Below are 20,475 nucleotides of genomic sequence, written 5' to 3' on the forward strand. Positions count from 1 at the left end.
TGTCAATCCATGCAAAAAGAGGTCACCGGTTCAATTCCTGGTCAGGGCACATGCCCAGGTTGTGGGCCCGATCCCCAGTGGGGGGCATGCAGGAGGCGGCCAATCGATGTTCTCTCTCATAATGTTTCTATCTCTCTCTCCCTCTCCCTTCCTCTCCCTAAAAATCAATTTAAAAAAATTAAAAAAAAGAAGAAGAAGTACAAATTGATAGTCACAAAGCAGTCACGGGGATATAAAGTACAGCGTAGGGAATATAGTCAATAATATTATAATAACTACGGTGCCAGGTGGGTACTTGAAATATTGTGGGAAACACTCTGAAAAGTATATGATTGTCTAATCACTATGCTGTACACCTAAAAGTGATCCAAAATAATGTCGAATGTAAACTGTAATTGAAAAAGTATGTGTGTGCATATATATGTATGTATGTGTATGTAAAATGTGAACCATGTTGTTGGAGAGACTGGTGTTAATTATCTAAAAAAAAATTCATGCATTTTGGAACTAAGCAAAGCAAAAACTGCCTATAATTTAAAATTTAATTTCTTTGCCAAACTTTCATATGGCCTTTAAATATCTTTATGTTTGAGAGAAGCTACTTTAGAAATATGAAAAATTGGGTTTTTACCCTCAGAAGCCATGTAGTAAAAACAAAGAGATAATACTTTTTAGAATGCCTTTCCCTGAGAAATAGCAGATTTTTAGCCATAGCATAAGCCTAGGAAATAAAATGTTGTCATTATATAGTTACATATTTGCATTTACTTGCCAGGATCAGAACTGCCTGAATCAGGGGCTGTCAAACTTGACCCGCGGGAGTGTCCCTCTTCTGGTGTGGTAGGTCCGGGTGGTAGCTGGGGATTTGCCTTTCTGAGCGGCAGCCAGGTGAGGCTGATGCTGCAGATTCAGGAACCTCGTTTGAGAACCACTAACTTAAACACAGGCAGAAAGGTGTTCCACCCGGAGGAAGGAAAGAACCAGGAGACTACGACCTGGCGAGGGCATTGACACCGAGCCAAGGGATCTTAGAGTCTGGGCCTCTTGTTTTACAATTGCAGAGATGGAAGCCTGTGAAATACAAGTGATTTAATTAAAATATAAAGTTGGCCAGTCCTAGAGTCTGGTCTAGAACCTAGAAGCATTTTCCAATAATTTCTGGAAGACAGCCAGCATCCTCATAAACCCTAGATGCATGCTGAACATATCTTACACACACATACACACACACAAACCCTAGATGCATGCTGAACATACCTTACACACACACACACACACACAAACCCTAGATGCATGCTGAACATACCTTACACACACACACACACACACAAACCCTAGATGCATGCTGAACATACCTTACACACACACACACACACACACAAACCCTAGATGCATGCTGAACATACCTTACACACACACACACACACACACACACAAACCCTAGATGCATGCTGAACATATCTTACACACACATACACACACACAAACCCTAGATGCATGCTGAACATACCTTACACACACACACACACACACAAACCCTAGATGCATGCTGAACATACCTTACACACACACACACACACACACACAAACCCTAGATGCATGCTGAACATACCTTACACACACACACACACACACACACAAACCCTAGATGCATGCTGAACATACCTTACACACACACACACACACACACAAACCCTAGATACATGCTGAACATACCTTACACACACACACACACACACACACAAACCCTAGATGCATGCTGAACATATCTTACACACACACACACACACGCACACACACACACACCCTAAGGCTCTGATTCCATAGGTGGAGGATGGGGAACTTTTAGATAACAGCCTCATGAGATTCAAACACCAGTAGACTGTTCTTGAAGAAATAATGCTAAAGAACTGTATAAGCCAAAGCTTTAAGCCACAGAATCTATACACAGGCAAAACACAATACCAACTTTTCTTTGATTTGTTTATGAAATACTTCCACAGACTGTGAAAACCCCCAGAAAGGTGCAATGAGGTGGATAGGCGATTATCATTCTTTCTTCTTGGATATACCCGGAAGCATTTTCCATGTATAAGGAGCATTTCTTATTCCATGTCTTTATGAAGGGCAGGAATATTAAGCTGATCTCATACATTTATTCTAAGGATAAAATAAAACATTCAAAAGCAACGTGAAACTAAAATTAATACATGGACACGAATGGTTAGCTTGTTACAGAAAAGCCTCAACAGAGCATGAATTTTGTGTCAAATCAAGTAGGTCACCTGCAGATAAGAGACTTCTTTGTACTATCACAGGCTCATCCTGGCAGAAGCTTACTGGTTGGTCAAAGGAACCAGAGGAGGCAAAAGCTCTGTGAACTGTAAGATTTTACCCTCCAGGCCACAGATTCCCTGCACCAGGATGTGCATAATCTGGAAGAGTATTAAATACAATATATTCTATGCTCAATGGCTTTCTTAGAAATTATCTTGCCTAACCTCTGTCCCCAGGACATAGCTGCTTCACGATTGGATTGGGGATTGGAAACTAAACAATTTTGACTTCCTAAGCTTTCTTTTCTTTTAGCAAAGCTGCAAAAATAACTTTTAAGGAAGGAAAATAAAAGTGATCCATGTACCTAGGCTCTGCCCTCTCTATGGCAGAGGATTCATGGAGCTGGATCAAGAAAATGCCAAAAGGGAAGAGAGTCGGTGTGTCCCAGTAGGATGCGAGAAGGAGGTGCCTACCAGAGACTGCGAAGAAGAAACCAACCCACCCTCCCTCCTTTCCTTCCTTCCTTCCTTCCTTCCTTCCTTCCTTCCTTCCTTCCCTCCTTCCTTCTTTGCTTCCTTGCTTCCTTGCTTCCATCCTTCATTCTTATGCAAAGTATTGGGCTAAGAACTCCCTAGTTAAGTAGGGAAGATAAAGTCACTGAAAGTAACTGTCATGATGAGAATAAAGTCAGGATTCACAGCATTGACCCTACCCAGAACTCCCATGTCCTTGCTTGTCTTCTTCAGTCTTTAGACACAAGTCAGGAGACACTTCCTCCTGGAAGCCTGCCCTGAATCCACTCCCAGCCGAACTAGGTATCTCTCCTAGGGTCCAAAAGTGCAAATCTAGATCACTGCACAGACTCTGTACTGAGTAACTCTTTATGTGCCTGCCCCCCAACTAGACTGTGAGAGTTCGAGACAGACTGTGTCTTCGTCTCTACAGTCCTAGTACTTAACAGAGAGCCCAACAGACTGTGTCCATTGCCTATTTTTGAATGAATGAATGAATGAATGAATGAATGAATGAATGAATAAATAAATTTAAAAGTTATCAAAGAAAAATCATACAAAGTTGTGGAACAGAAAAAGCAGTAAGTACTCATTTTAAGTAGGAGAATCAAGACAATGTTTAAGGAGGAGATGGTATTGAAGCAAAACACTGAAGCACAAACAGAATCTGTAGGATTCGAAAGATCAAGGGCTTGGGGAGGAGGGGTGGACCACAGAGGGATCCCTTCTTAAAACCTAACCGCTTCCCTCCTCATCCGTTACTTTTCTAAAAATAACCTTTTCTACCATCTACCAAGTTTTTCTTTCCTTCCTTGCTTGTGGAGAACCTTCGGTGATTCTTATTTTCTGAAATGATACAGTCCAAGCAGAGCAGCCTATGCCTCACAGGTCTTGCTAATGTTAACAAACATTTTTTTTTTCTTTATTGATTTTAGAGAGAGAGGAAGGGAGAGGGAGAGAGAGATAGAAACATCGATGAGAGAGAACACTGATTGGCCGCCTCCTGCCTGCCTCCCCCGGGGATCGGGCCCACAATCAGGAATCAAACTGACGACCTCTTGGTGCATGGATCTACGCTCAACCACTGGGCCACACCAGCCGGACACAACATTTTTTTTTAATCCTGACTTGCAGTCTCTGGCCATTGACTCTCTGCACAAATCAGGCCCATCTGCTCTCTGACTCCCCATTTCTTGATTTTATCATCTCTGCAGCATTCTTCTTTCTCCACCCCTCACCTGGGGCTTCCCCCTGCCTTCCTGCCACACCCCAAACACTCTGTCTTTGAAAATCCTGCCCCTCGGTGCTGTATTGCCTTCCACTCTAGAACTTGACTGGACCGTTCATTTACCAATGAATCATATGCTACATTGTACGGTTTTCTAACTGTAAGTCTGCTTCATCCCCCTTATGAGGACCCAGCTCAGGTACCTACCAGCTACAATAATGGGGGTGTCTTTCTGTCTCAGACAAGTATTCATTGATTAAAAATTCTCAATGTACTAAGCACCCCTCTGAGGATATAGGCGGGATCTCCACTTCAGGCAGACATCTCATGATTCAGCTACTGGTGCTGGGGCTACTTACAACACATAAAAGATTTAATTTCATGAGAAGAAACAAAGTCTATGATCAGTGTGTCTATGTTATGAAAGCACTAACTTGGCTGATGTTATGAAATAAAAACGTCCTACTTCCCACTCTTTGATGACTGACAGAACTATTGTCCTAGTTATCTTTACCTCTTCCGTGCAGCCAAAATAATGACTTTTCTTCACTGTGTGACTGGCCCTTTAAGATCGGTGCATCCTTCTCACGGAGTTTACCCTGGATGTGTAATCACGGTGTTCCTTCACGCTTTTCAGCCTCCAGCCTATGCCCCTCGTCAAACCACATCAGTGTCAGTTTTAAACCTTAATCGTAAAAGACACCTAGAGGGACAGAGGCTCAACGCGTCACGTAAAGGAGCGGCGTTATCAGCGCACAGCCATCTGTGGGGCATGGAGCCTCCGTGGCCTCCCCTTCCCCAGCCTCTGCCCCCGGTGCCCTGCGGCTGGAGGTCCACGCTGGACAGTGAATGCTTTTCCAGTGGGAAACTGTAGCAGAACTTTCTTTCCCATCCTTTGGTCCTATTGTATGTTCAGCTGCACTGGGGCTCGCTGCCGATCAAAGCCAGAGATCTCCTACACAAACAAGCAAGGCATTGTGGCTTCCCCCAGGGTTGGAACGCAGCAGCCCAACAAATAATTTAGTCAGGTGATAGCAGCCTGGACGAACAGACAGAGCATCTCCCAGACACCCTCCTGCCTCCACTCCCCGGGCCCCTTCTTCAGCACGGGCCAGTCGAAGGACCAGTCCAGGCCAACCGATGCTTGGGAGCACAGTGGAGAATAAACAATGTACAATGGTATGCAATCAAAGAGGTCTAATGATAGGATTCTTTGTGCAAGAGAGGGTATATTGCTGGACACTGGCTAGGGAATAAAAGGGAATACTGAACAAAAATTTCTTCAGATACTCACTGGGCCCTTGTCCTGGGACAAGGGGATGGAAGCAAAATAGTATGATGTTTAAGAGCTTTGTGGTTAGAAATACTAGGACTACGATGCCTGTTCTCTCTCTCATTAGCTTGTGATTCTTGACAAGTTAGACTAGAGTCTAGAGACCTAGTTTCCTCATTTTTAAACCAATAATAAAAATCACCTTTATCTCATGGGGTTGTTGGGAAGCGTTTTACCCATCGTTTTTAGGAAGCACTCAATAAATATTAGAGATTGTTATTTAAGTTCATGAATGGTGCTCAGAAAAGAAAAAGGAGAGGAAATAATAAAAAAGAAAGCAAAGTCTTCAGCTTCTAGAAGTGGTGATGATCAGAGAGGGAGGCTCTTCTCTGGTCCTGGAAGTTCCCGGGAACTTCGGAATATCAGAGATGGTGGCAGGCCCTGAACTCTGACCTACTGCCGTGTGTCTCCAGGAAACAGCAAGGAAGCTAGGAATGCTGATGGCCAAGATGAAGCCTGGATACAAGATGTCTTCAAAAATAAATAGCAGAAGACAGGACTCTGGGTATCTGATCATTGATAATGAAATGATCCCTGAGTATAAATGGTAGAGCAGAAAAGAAAAGCTGAAGATGCCAAAGAAAATGATTGCTCATGTTGCAATGGTTGGCTTAGAGAGCCAGTTAATCTTACATCTTTCCAGGGATGGAGGGAAGTAGGGTAGAGGGTGAGGGAAAGAGCAGAAACTAGGTAAAAGGTCACCCTAATTCTATGCAACAGCAAACACGAATTGAGCACACGCTGTGTGCCAATTGCTATTTGGGCAGTGGAAAGCGAAAGAACTAGAACCAATGATCTAGCCGTAGAGTAGGAACAATGAGATCCAAGACACGATGCATGGCCACTGAAACTCACAGTGAATCTAGCGACTTCCTTGGATCAAAGGGCCTATGATCCAAGATGATTTAACAACTGAAGCATCTTCATTTGGTGACCTTCCAATGGAAATGATGTTTGTTAGATGTCATCTGGAGGAATTGATTATAATATCTGCAGGCTTGCTTTAGAAAACACCAGTCCACATCTCCACGTTTTATCCTTTCTAGTATGTACCTTCATGTCCCTCAGCGGTGCATAGTTTTCCTCACTGGGTATTTCCCCATCCTCATTTCAGTAAATGTCAAATTTATCTGACGAACTGCCGCCCCGTGGTTTCTCCATTTCCATCTCTGGAAGAACTGTGCTACTTGCTCCTTCCTAATTGGTCTACACTTCACTGTCACATTTGTCTGCAGGTCTAAAGGACACTCCGGTCTCACTGTAACAGTATGGATCATAACACATACAAGCATATAAATCTTCTCAAGGAACAAAGTGTGATTTTGCCTACATTCCACCAAGAATAGAGATAAGCATGTCACATTAGAGGAACAATGAAATCCATTTCCTTTTGAGGGAAACAGCCTCTATTACTTAGGTTAATCTTCCTCATCAAAGAAACATTAAATAGTCTTAATAAGAGGAGTCACGCCTTCCCCTATTCTGTACTCATTGGCTATTGTTGGCAAGTTCTAATGGATGATAATACACCTGGCTACACCGTGGTGTGGACTTGGACAGCAGGCAAGCAAGAGGTCAATTTGAAATGGGAAGAAGACAGAAAATAATAGTTCTTCAAAATAACGCTGAACTTGTTAATAGAAATGTCCAAACCTAAACATTTTATGAGTGAAACAAGATACGCAATATTATACTTTGCAGCTGGTAAATGAATGTCATGGTAGAAAAGTAATCTAGGAAGCTCATGGCATTTGTGGAGCAAAAACCTGGGCCAGGAGGGATCCTATTGTGCTCCAGCCCTTGAAAAGGAGCCCCTCCATCTCCTCCTTGATCTCCTCCTTGATCTCCTTTCCTGACCTCCCCAGCCCCTCAAGAGTGGGGAAGACATGGATGGAAACAATGGGTTGCAGTGGTTCATGTGGTGGTGACCCCCAATCATAAAATTATTTTCGTTGCTACTTCATAACTGTAATTTTGCTACTGTTATGTCTGAGGCGACCCCTGTGAAAGGGTCGTGCGACCCCCAAAGGGGTCGCGACCCACAGGTTGAGAACCGCTGTTAGAGGGCATTCCTTTTCTGAGGCGGGAACTCTTCACTGGACCACTGATACTGCTCTGTCTTCAAAGGCTTCCTCTGAGAAGCAGCAGAAGGAGCCAGGGTTGCTCCACAAAGCTGGTTGACTTCATGGCATTATATACCAAGAGGCATCGAGGTCCCAGGAGGTCTAGAAGCAAACAAGACAAATCTACCCCCAGAGACATCGCCTAACAAACCAGAGCAAGATGGACCCAAAGGACCCACAGCCACAGCGAAGGGAACCTCAACCCTGCCTGAGCCAAGCTCCCCTCCCCAAGCACAGGGCTTCTGTCTATCAGATTTGGGGATGTTTCCCTGAGGTCTCAGGTCAAGTGTACAACTATTTCTTTTGTCTTCTTTGTCCTGCTGCCTTTGAAGTTGACCACTCTCATTGGAACCTCTTATAAGAGAACATCTGTCAGAAACCCCCAGTTAGAAAACGTGGATCTAGTTAGAAAGAATTTGGTAGAAATCTACCTCGATCCACTTAATTCCTTCTGAATTGCTTTTGATCTGTTTCTCCAAACCAAATTCCTTTGTGATAGTCTTAAAGTGCATCTTCAAATCCCCAGATATCACATATCAGAGGGCAAAATCTGTTCCGTAACCATCAGACTAAAACAGCTATTCAGAAAGGCTCAAAACCATTTAGGCTCAAGTTGGGGTGGGGGGGGATTCCAATACTCCTGGCCTAGATGGTAACAGCATTTAACTTCTTCATCCCTCCTCTATGAATCTGTACACTGTTCATCCCAGATAATAACAGAGCAAATAAATAACTCCCCAAAGGGAGCCAAGTCCTGGAGGGACATGAATCAAAGAGGTCTATTGCTCCCAGTCTGTCCACCTGTAGTGCATTAGGCTCATTGCTCTTATCCCAGAGCAGCTCAGAGGGTCCCCCACTCCTGGGACCTGCTAATGGGGTTAGATTGGACCTGGGTGGGATCAGGCAGCTGTGGCTTCCCTGGGGAGACTTTTACCCCCTGATATGTATCTGGAAGGGTCCTCAAGGCTAAGAATGAATGATGATGTTTACTCAGCTTGACCTTCAGTTGGCACACGCGAAGTTCCCCTGGATTATCTCTTCCTATCTAAACAGCGCATCCTTTTCTGGGACAAAGATCTTTTTGTTTGCTGCATGTGATTATGTTCTTTTGCATTTTTTCCATTTCCAACTTTTCTATGAGTCCATAATATTAATTTACCAAGCTTCTATTTGAATTATTTAAATCTACCCATGTCAAGCAAAATAAATTGACTTTCCATCTTAACTGGCCCATTTAGCAGGAAAAAATGCACAGGTTAACATGTGTGCAGCTATTAAAAATATAGTATACATCAATTACAATGTTGACTCAAAAAGTAGGACACCTTCTTCAAACAACTATTTTTGAAAGTTACATCAGTAAAACTGTGCATATATCATGTTAATAGTGGTGTCTGTTTTGAGCAAGATTATGAGTTTCCTACATTATAATTTTTAAAAATTTGAATATCGTGTGCCATAAACACAATTTTTAGAATGAGATAAAATAATATGTTTATGCTTGTGTGTTGCTAATAAACATAATAATGAGAAAAACATTTTCATTATTATTTACATGACTAAAATTAACCTTTCACATGTCTGACGTGCACTGAGCTATATTTGACACTTCTGCATATTGCCAGAGACATTGAATTTAACAGTTAAATGTATATTGTAATCAAGCATAGAAGATGGGGGAAAGAGGTTTTATTTTACTGTCAAAATTTAAGTACCTACATCTGTTAGAATAATTTAATAAGCTACCTGCCTTCTTTCCTATAGCAGCTCAGGTTTCCTCATTTGAACCCCTGGGACTGTATCTAAAATATATAGTGCACACAGAAGGCAGCATTTTATTTTGTAGAAAATATTTTTTGGAGAACTAAATGGATCCTTGCATAAGAGTATCCAAAGCTGCAGGGTACTGTGTATTTTAAGCCAAAGATCCAACTTCTAGCTTATCAGGGACGCCCCATCTGGCCAGCTGGCAGACGCCCAGTGGAACCCCTCTGATGTTCTTCTGCTCAGAAATGAAGACCACTGCGTGTTCGAACCTCAGAGATGATTCTCTGCCATTGGGAGCAACAGTCCCATAGCTGGATTTAGAAAGGGCCTTATTATTAGCAAGTTCGGAAGGCCAGTATGAAAACATTGTCTTAAAGTTTTGTATGGTCTCCAGTTGTTTAGCCCCAAGTAAAGATTTTCTGTTACCTAAGCTTGCCACCAAGAGAAGTTCCTTTTTGATTAGATCTGGACTTTGAGCACAAAGCTCTGGCTTCTTCTCAGGCAGCCAGATGTCCCCCAGGAAGTCGCATAGATAGATGACACCTGCTCCGTTTCCATTAGAGTTCGGAAGGGGACAGTCGAAGGGAGTCATAGATGGCCAAACCCTAAACAAGAGAAAACTCTAGCACGAAGTAAACTTATTACATTATATTCATGTCATAGTAAGAACGAAGTTTCTGAAACACTTCTCACTAGCTTTTAAGGCAAATTAAGAAGGCAGCTTTGGGTCACTTACACCCCCTCCAGCGAAGGGCTCTAGGGGAAGCATGGGCAAGGAAGCCTGAGTCTGCCCTCACTGGGTGGCTTAGTTAGTTGGAGCTTTGTCTCATGCACCAAAAGGCTGTGGGTTCGATTCCCTGTATTCCCAGTCAGGGCACATACCCACATTGCAGGTTTGATCCCTGGTTGCGGTGCGTATAGGAGACAACCAACTGATCAATTGATGTTTCTCTCTCACATGATGTTTCTCTCTCTCTCTCTCTCTCTCTCTCTCTCTCTCTCTCTCTCTCTCTCCCCCTCCCTCCCTCTCCCTCTCCCTCTCCCTCTCCTCTCCCTTCCACTCTCTCTAAAATCAATAAAAACAGGTCCACAGGTGAGGATTTAAAAAAAAAGAAGCGTGAGTCCCTGCCTCCCAAGGAGCTAATTAGCAGACATTAGGTCCTCTCCAAAACATCCATGGAGACATCTGGTCCATGCTGAAAGGCCCTTGGTTCTTGGTTCATAACACGTGCCATTACCAGCCAGGCTACTAAGCAAGAAGGGTTATCATTGACCATACAGCCACAACACAATTATTGATTGGACCACTACAACATGATAATATTTATTATGCATTAATCTTGCAAACCAAAAGTATTGGTAAACATTATGAGCTATTTGAACCAAGGATGTTTTCTAAGAGTGGACATTTTGGACAAGACCAAATATCAAGGACCATTTTGGCATAGACCAAAATGTCTCCATGGACATTTTGAACAAAACCATGTCCTGCAAGGAAGGGGCCTTTTACTGTTAAGGGTGTCAGTTGAGTCAACAGCAATTCAGATGGTGACTGCAAATTTCTTTGACCAAATACTCAAACATTATAAATATTATTCGGACACAAAGATAAAGGTATGAGCAGCTTTTGCATATAGCGAGAAGTGGTCTTGTCCATGACTCTCCCTGTTTTTATTAAGCTATGGATTTTGTGATTGGAGAGTTCTGATCTCTCTTCCATTCCCTCGAGTTTGTTGGACGAAACACCAGGAAGTAGCTGGCTACTCAAAGTGAGGTCCCCGGGCCAGGAGCACTATCACCAGGGAGCTTGCTAAAAATTCAGGCTCTTTTTTTTTCTCTTTTTATTGATATTTAGAGAGAGAAGAAGGGAGAGGGAGAGATAGAAACATCGATGACAGAGAACATTGATTGGCTGCCTCCTGCATGCCCCCTACTGGGGATGGAGCCCACAACCTGGGCATGTGCCCTGACCAGGAATTGAACCTGCGACCTCTTGGTGCATGGGTCGACGCTCAACTAGTGAGCCATGCTGGCCGGGCTAGAAACGCAGACTCTTAATAGTCTACAGGGGACCTACTGAATCAGAATCTGCATGTTAGCAAGATATCCAGTGACTGACAGGCACACCAAGGTGTGAGAATCACAGCTACAGTATAAACCAAGTGCTACTAATCAACTGTAAAGACCTAAATTTAGTAAAAATAACCAACTGAAAAAGTTGGAATGTATCCTTTACAGCTCTTAGGAACAACTGTAACATAAATGTTGGAAAAGAGCTTTCTAGGATTGTCTCCTCACTTGTTTCTTCACCATGACTCAGATTTCCTTTTCTTCACACCTGTCAAACATCTCTCCTCCTACTCAAACTTACCTTCCCGCGTCTTAGGCAATCTCTGGTGTCCTGAGAAAATGACAATGACACGCAGCAGAATTGGGGAAAGAGAAGACTAGAACCGACCCGGCTGACTTTATTAATAATAGTCACATTTAGTATAATAGGTTATAGTTTATAAACATTACATTGTGACAATTTACCTGTACCGTCAACCTGTGAGGTAGGCAAAGCAAGTGATATCATTAGCATCATGGCTCTCCTACAGCTGACAATCCTGAGGTTCTAGAAGATTCAGCGACATACTCCGCACCCCCCACCAAACAACAGTCAGAACTCTGATGAAATAAATCCAGGCTCCTGCCGCCAAACCTTGGCCCTCAGTTTGTTAGACAACCAGCTGGGCATGAGAAACAGGGGCAGTCGGGGAGGGAGATGGAGGTGGACTTTTGTCTGGTGCTTTGTCACCATGATCATCCTCACTCCCTAGCAATCAGACCCTGTGGTCAATATTTCTAAATGAATACTCATGTCAAGCTCAGAAGGTAAATAGTAGTGACCTCATGTGAGAGATAGGAAAGTTAAAGAAAGACCATATTTGCTGATGGTCACATAGCTTGTAAGAAGTATAGCTGTGGTTTATACCTTGATTTCTTTGATCTGGAAGCTTCTATTGGAGTGTTAGGGCTAAAGTTCCTAAAGCATCCCCTATGTCCCGGTGTTACATGTCCAGGTTCCCTGATTCCACCTCGCAAATCAGAACCTCTGGGGCCATCCTTAGGTGTCTGGATGCTAAGACATGACACTAGTTATTCTGATAAGTGCTGCCGACAGGGAACCACTACCCTTATTTGGGCTCTTACTGTACCTACTGGAGTTTAGGTTTGATGTGAGCAGCAACTGGAATATAAAAATATTAGCTAAAAAAATAGAGATGGCATTATATTATAAAGAAAAAAAAAATACCCAAACCAAGAATTTTAAGACCTTTGTTTGAATGGCATTTAATGGGCTCACCTTAACCTTTCTAAGCTTACAGGTCCCTATCAATTAAAAAATATATATGTCTTGCACAGCCTACCTAAGTAGAACAAAAATGTAATGAGAAAATAAACATGAAGAGTTCTGAAAAGCAAATATTTTATAGCCACGTTGGAGCAATGATGAAAATGCTTCAAGCGGTCAGTCTTGTAAGATTTGAATTATAAGGTTTGTTAAAGACGTAGGCTGGTTGTCCCCTTCTAGACTGGAAGTAGCATGAGTCAGAGACCATGCAAGTTTGGAGGCTTAAGGTAAAGGAGGTTGCGTCTGATTAGGAAGACACTCCAGAGAACCGGCAGCTATGCGTGACCTTTGGAACGAAGGAAATGAAGAAAAGGGAGATGGACAGGATTCTTCTAGAGGTATGAGGCCGCAAATGGGGTTGCTCATGTTTAAACAGGAAGTTGGCACCAGGTGATGTTTAGGGGGATTGGGTATTGAGGACAAAGAGTCAAGCTCATTGGCACAAAAGGGACAGAAATAATGGTATTTAGAGTCATTTACTTATTTTTTTCATTCAAATGCCAGACATTTTGAGGGCATTTCAAGGGTCTTATACTAGCTATTCTAGGGTTTTTGAGATAAATGAGAGTCCCTGCGTTCAAGGGGTGCTGGGTGTGCGTAGGGCAGAGCCAGTGGTAACAGGGGGTTAAAGGTGTGCTCTTCCAATGTCAACGCTGCTGGAAAAGCTTTTGAAGTCCCTGGAAGGGGTGCACAGAGGCTCTGAAGAGGAGAATTAGAGCGCCACCTACAGGGAGTACTTGCTGGGAAAAGCTTCCCTGGGCCCTTCCATCTCCAGCTCACTGACACTTGCCTCCAAATTCCACAGCTGAAGTTGGGGGACTTGTGTTCTTTTCCTCTGTGTCTATATTTTCTCATGTCTGGAATAAATTTCCCTGAAAAGAGTATCTAGGGTGAGGTGTCCTGCCTTTAAAATTATGTTTATTCTGAATGACTCCAAACTGAATTCTGAAGATGTCACTTCCAATCACTGTTTTTCTGCTCCATTATGTGGCGAATGTGAGATGCAAGCAAGAGGATCGGGGAGTCCCATTGCTGTCCCAGACGAAATGTCATCAAAGCACCAGAAGTCGGGGATGCTTTAGAAGTAAATATTATCTGTCTCCATCTAGCCATTTGGGAGTTCTTTTCTTTTTTCTCATATAAATATTTGTGTGTGTGTGTGTTTTCTTTTTTAATCTCTTTGTCACTGGAATCGCTTAGAACAAAAAATCTTGCATATTTTACTCTAACTTGTCTTAATTTGTGTTTTAATCTTACAATTCACACATACATTGCGAGACGGCAAGTTGCTTAAAGGTGTATTGATTGACCTTCCTATCCACGTCCCACAGCCTGACATGTACTGGGGCAGCCAACACCTTTGGTGTCTGTCAGGGACAAGAAGAATAGAACAAGGGATCCTTTACTGCAGTGTCCTTTCCCAAATAGGATTGTGCTCAAACCATTCCCTTCGGTATTCATTCAAAAAACAGTGAAAGATGGGAGACGAACACTGATAGAGAATGGAGGGATTTCAGACATTCAAAGAAGAGTCATGAACAACAATGAAGCATGGGGGGGGGGGCAGGGAAGGGGAGAGGAAGGGAAAGAGAGAGGGAGAAAACAAAAATATTTGGAAATAAATGTCCACATTTGGAAGTTGAGGGGGTGGGGTGGGGGCAAAGAAAATGAGAGGAGTCACCAAAGAATTGGAAAAAAAAATAAGATAATAAGAATATGTCAAGGAGGCTAAGAAGGCAGTATGAGCAGCCAATGGGCTGTGTGATAGAGAAAAGGAAGAAATGCAAAAAGTCGTGGGTCTAACGAAATGAATGTGACCTTGAAAGTGTTTCTTTCAAACATGGGTGGGGGTACAATGGATTTTCTTTGAGATGTCTTTTAAATAAATTTCCAATAAAGGATTTCACAGTCGTAAAACTGTAAGCCCCAGAGAAAAAGAAACTAGGATTTAAATATTTCCTAAATATATTACATCGTCCTGTGCCTATGTAATAAACTTGTTTATTATTAAATTGATCTACTATTGTCGCAAGAAACATTGTATGATTGAAGCAGGAGCTGGAAGAGTGTGACGGAGGCGAGTAATCCTGGCTCTATCCCTTCACTGTAGTTGAGAAGCAGAGAGGAGAACAAAGTCAACATTTATTGTAGTGATGAAAGTGTAAGCTGATCTTAGCCAAGGTCTGAGTTCAAAAGGAAAACAATCTAGTAGAGTTAAGGTTCAACCTTGACTTCAATCTAATGAGCCAGGTCCAACCTTCCATGCATTCCAAAATATGGGCACCCACCCCTGATACATAGGTATATAAATGGAGATATGGCCTGGCTGGTGTGGCTCAGTAGATCGAACATCATCCCTATGGACTGCGAGATCCCAGTTCCCTTCCGGTCAGGGCACATGTCCAGGTCAGGGATCGATCCCCAGTAGGGGGCGTGCGGGAGGCAGCTGATTAATGTTTCTCTCCCATCGATGTTTCTATCTCTCCCTTCCTCTCTCTCTAAAAAAATAAATTAAAACATATTTTAAACATAAATAAATGGAGGTATGCCATCATCACGGAAAAGAAATTAGGCAAGTCATCACGGGGCTTGTTGGATGGGAAATGATAGCAACTGGACCAGAAAAAGGAGGAATGAGAGCCCGAAGGGGGAACAGATATGCACAAGAGTTGGAAGAAGTGGGAACAAAAAGTTAGAGACGCACACAGCATGCTATTTGTGGTTTAAAATAATGTTTAGGTTTTCACTAAGGGCAATTCCTAGAATTAAGAACTTCAGTGTCTGTTACTATGGCTCACTTCTTCAAGATTAATATATAGCAAGAGTTTTTGTTTTTGTTTTTTTGTGTTTTGACTAAGTATAAAGTTTAAGGATCTAAGGATTCTGCTTTTAGGAAACTCATTATGATGATTTTTTTTTTTTTTTTTTTGAAACGTCCCTTTATCTAAACCTAGTGTGAAGAAAGGACTCCAAACTAAAACCCAGTAGGAGAAATTAAGTTTTATTTCTCATATAATTCAAGCATGAACTCGTCACTGGGGTCCTTGCCTACCCTTCTATACTCAGCCCATTATATTGCTGTAATTACAATGCCCTCAGATGATGTTACATTACAGCTGCCCTTTTAAACCACAGACATTTTAACATCTTATTTACCAATACTCAAATAGGGAGGAACCAAAGGCTCGTTATATTTGACAATCTGGAAAGATTGGATGACACCTGGGAAAACGACACCACATGCGAGCCTGGATGAAACGCATGGAAAACACGGCCCTGTGGATGGAAAATAGAATTGGCCAGAAACATCAAAAGTAGGGAACAACTTTCCAAAGGGAGGCCGTGACCCAAATCCCACTCCAGCCAATTGACTCTGGCTGGGGAAAAGCTCCTAAAGAGAAGGTCCATACCGGAATATTATTTTACTCCAGGACAATGGCGTGGCAGTGTGCCAACAGGAGGTAGAAGTTTTTCTGATTATTCATAAGAATAGCAGCCAGAGGGGACTGAGCATGCGAGCCATGGAGCAAGGGCGGTCGCAGAGCCCTGACTCTGCAGATGCTCCAGAGTAAGCCACACCTTGAAGGGGACCGAGGTGCACTCAGGAGTGGACCATGTTTGCACACGGATCACCCTGGGTGGTCTTAGTGTGGATATCGCCTTCACGAGAAAAGTCAAGATCAACTCTCCTTATCAGGATGTTACCATATAAAAAAGCGTAAGTATTGGGAGAACTGGACTTTCTATTCCGAATTCTGACTGCGGGGCCCTCAACATGCACCATTTTGAATAAGCCAAGGAAACTCAGTGTCCTGAGACAATTTAGGAAGAGTAACAGAAACTCCACGTGGCAAATAGAAATGTGTTCCGAATGCATGCGAGAACCATTTAAATGAGAAAGCAAGAGTATTTTCAAAGTGGGGGGGGAAAAACATTGAAACTGAAAATATTTCATTTCTAGGATTGATTTTATTGATCAAAGCAATTAAACTATTTAGGGATGTTATTTCTCTCAGGTTATTGTCAATAATCGGGTTTTGTGAAAACACAAACCAGGCCATGGGCCACACTGGAGTAAAAAAAAAAAAAAAAAATTGCCCCTTAAAAAAAATTAAAAATTGCAACATATTGCTATATGTAAAGACCAAATAAAGTGCATAGAAACTTTCAATAAATGAGTAAATTGATAACTCCAAACATCATGGAAAGAGGTCTGAGAAATTTTAGAATTAGTATTATTATATAATACGCATGTTATACTATATACACTGTTAACTATATGTTATTCTTAGTCTGTATCATACCGCATTTAAAAGGTAGGCAATAAAAAGTTATACATCAACAGCTCTAGCTTTGCAAATATGATACAATTGTATCCACAAGTGAGCAGCTGGAACACAGCGCACAGTGAGCCATATGTACGACCTCAGGTGGGCAGTCTTCGCTAAAGGAGGAGAAAAATGTCCTAAAGGGGGCCTGGGAACAGCAGGACAGAAATTCTAAACTTTTAAAGCACGGAGAACTCAACGCACAAAATTTCTTCAAGCACAGAAGGGGGGCATTCGTTTCTTTTTAAATAAAACACTTTCTAAAAATCTCATCCTCTAGGAGAATGTACAAATAGCACCACTCTGAAATAACTCATGTCCCAAGGAGGGAAAAAAGATCGCATCCGCTCCCATTGCCTTTGAATTTAACTGGACTATAAAAGTTTTTTCTAAGGATTTGGTCTCTAACATGCAAACTGTACTTAAAAAAGAACCCGTAATGGAGATGGAGAACACAGGCTTGATTTTTCTGTGCTGGGAGACACTCCCATTACCTTGTAGTATTTCCACATATCAATTCACCCCTGATGATCAAGGGGCTCAAGTGGGCTCCACTACTTCATCAAGTCCACATCTGCCTGGGATCATGAAATTGCTTCATGCTGTTATTAGTTGAAAGCTCTTCTTGTAGTTCCTGAATCTCCTCCCAGCCCCTTCCATCCAACACACACACACACACACACACACACACACACACACACACACTGTTATAGTGCAAAATACTAAGATAAGATAAAAGATGCTCAAAGACTATAACTTTGACCATTCTCTCCTCTCATCGCAACCCCTCCCCCCACAGACCACTCCTATTTTTACAATACGTTCTCAAATTTGCAAAGCAGTGTTAACAGAGATAGGGGTGAGTTAACAATAGAGAGTAGATAAACTCAGTGTGTGTTCTTGAGTTTGTATGTGTGCGCGTTAAGGACAAAGGTGTGTGTGTGCGCGCGCGCATGTTTTATGCGCTCTGTGTTAAGTAGGGAAGGAGTCAAATACGTTCCTCGCTTTAAAATGACTTTGTTAACTTATTAGAAACATCAACGCAGAAACTGAGAATCTGACAAATTAGGAATAAATAGACCCTAGCTTTAGGTGGGTTAAATAAAAAGTTCAAGTACAGGGCAGTTATTCAAATTAGCATTCAGATGAAAAATGGGGTTAAAGGTGTCCTTTAAACTTTGGACTTAACCCTTTCTGGAACCATCCATGGGCGGGCGGGCCGGCAGGACAAGGAGAGCCAGATGCTCGGGGAGAGACGCCGGGTGTCAGCGGGCGCTGGGACCAGCCAGCCCCGACGACGAATCTAGAACTGCCAGCTAAGAATCATCCGCGGGCAAGTCCTGGGGCGACTAGCGGGAGGATGGGAAAGGAGGTCAGCTGGCTCAGGTGTCTTACTTTCTCTCCCCTGCGAGGCCAGAGACACACCTACTTCGGCAGGTTTTACAAAGAGCAAAGACCCTGCAACGTCCTCTAGCAGGTAGCAGGAACGGTCCAAATGCATCACAAAGCTGCTTGCCTCCCACTCACCTCAGGGCCCCCTGACTCTCCTGACCTACCTCCCCCCCAAATACGCCTCCGTTGGCCTCTGGAGCACATCGGTTTCGAAAGCAGCCCCACCTGAAAGCCACCAAGGCAGCCTCTCTCCCACTCTCCACCGTCATCCGCTGGCGAAGGAAACTCGACCGGGGACACCTGGGAGAATGGCGCACCCCTTTGCACTTACTTTGAGTTGCAAACGTGCTGTCTGCGCTCAGGTTGCCTTTGTTGAAAGGGGCGAGGTTGGCTGCTCGGGGTCCAGGTACCCGGGTCGCTGCGGCTGGCGACGCGGGCTGCTGCTCCCTCCCTCCTGGCTGGTGATGGTCTCTTTCTTCCCTGGCTTCACTTTGGGGTTTCCTCTGCTCCGCGGCTCCCTTGGCGGGATTTTCGGACTGGAAGGCGGGGAACCTGATCCTGCCTTGGACTAAATTCCGCCCCGACAGGGAGGGAACGGAAGGGAAGTGGAGAAGGGGAGGGGGCTGCGCGCGCGGGTAGGGAGGGCGCAGGCCGGTGAGGGAGGGAGCGCGCCTTCCCCTGGCGAGCTGATTGGGAAGCTTATTAAAAGCAGAATCCTCCAGGGGCAGGCCCTCCCCGCAGGAGCAAGCACACCAATTTGATCCGAGAAGCCAGAGGTGGAACGCGGCTTTGTTTGGAACCGAGACACCCACTCAATATTTCTTTTCCCAACTTTACTCACTACCTGTTCTTTAGGTGGCCGCATACCCCAGTTCATCAAGTAGGTCATCTGAAGTGGAACACTGATAGTTTAGGTTACAATTTTGACCCCCGTTTTTGTTGTTGTTGTTTTGTTTTGTTTTGTTTTTAATGATATTCAGAATGAAAAAGCACAATCTTCAAAACCAGCCTCTCAATCCTTCCCACCCTCAAAGGCCCTGCCTACACCCAGCGCCGTTCAACTTCAGCTGTGGGTCATACCACCTGCGCATCTCAATATGTGCAAAGTGATTTTTGCTCTTGTCACTAAGAGTGACAGATGTCTGAGAGTTCCCAATTAAATTCCATTTTCCTTTAGGGGGTTCTTTCCTTTTTTGGCTTCCTTGGCGCCTTCAGTGACCTATTTAGTGGCACGCCTTTGACACCCTAGAATTTCGGGCATTTATCAATGGAGATCAAATCCAAATCTGAGTTTGTAAAACTCAGAGGCTGGGCTTCACCGCTTTCTGGGATTTCTATGTTATTCAAATGAAAGATGCTAAGGTAATAACTCTAGGATTGTTTGAATAACACAGATGAATATTTATGATATAGACAAGAGTAGAGTATTGTGTAAAATGGTTAAGTTACAAAAACAAATTTACCCCAGACATTCTCAAAAATTAAATGTTGAGATTCTCCACCACGTGTTTGTTCTTGCTCATTCATGGTCTTGCTCCTTTTACTTTCTTTCAGTTTATCATTTGATGATGTGTACCCCAAAAGTGACCGCAAACTAGATTTCCATTTCCCAGAGATCAAAGGTTGCATTTCTTGGATTCAATCTGAAAAATATCTATTAAGTGCCTTCTATAATTTTTAAAATTTACCTAGAACTATACCTAAATCCAAAAACATAGAAGTTGATTTGTAGCAAGGACTTCTTAGGGACTCTGGACTCGTAACTAACATTGACTGCAATGTAGACAAATGGTCCCGTGGAGGTGCCAGGTGGGGACAAAGACGTATCTCTACAAGTAGGGCTTTAAATCAATTAATCTTTTTTTTCAAAAGAAGAGGCATCAGGAATTCGGTTCCATACCTCCAGTCTACCCCCATAACTAAACTCTCCATATACATGCCACATACCATCCTCAACCGAAATCAGTGAATAAAGAACTTTCTCCTTCTGCACACAGACTTCAGGTTGCCTGTTTCTTTTATGTGATTTTATTTACACAATGAAGCAAAGTAATGTTTGCTTTAGTCTCATTTTACCCATATAAATGGTGGAGGAATGCACATTATCATCTTTTATTA

General features: G+C 43.0%; 1 protein-coding gene across 2 annotated transcripts in view; it reads right to left on the reverse strand.

The window, feature by feature from the left end:
• The window catches only part of PTN (pleiotrophin), a 102,715-nt gene extending 83,763 nt beyond the window's left edge, over positions 1-18,952 (reverse strand). For both annotated transcript variants that reach the window (XM_036247066.1, XM_036247067.1), the window contains exon 1: positions 18,689-18,952. The gene's annotated coding sequence lies outside the window, so the exon portion shown is untranslated. The remainder of the gene's footprint in view (positions 1-18,688) is intronic.
• Between the last annotated feature and the right edge of the window lie 1,523 nt (positions 18,953-20,475).

This window comes from Molossus molossus, unplaced genomic scaffold (genome assembly GCF_014108415.1).
Source record: "Molossus molossus isolate mMolMol1 unplaced genomic scaffold, mMolMol1.p scaffold_m16_p_7, whole genome shotgun sequence".
Classification (NCBI taxonomy): Eukaryota; Metazoa; Chordata; class Mammalia; order Chiroptera; family Molossidae; genus Molossus; species Molossus molossus.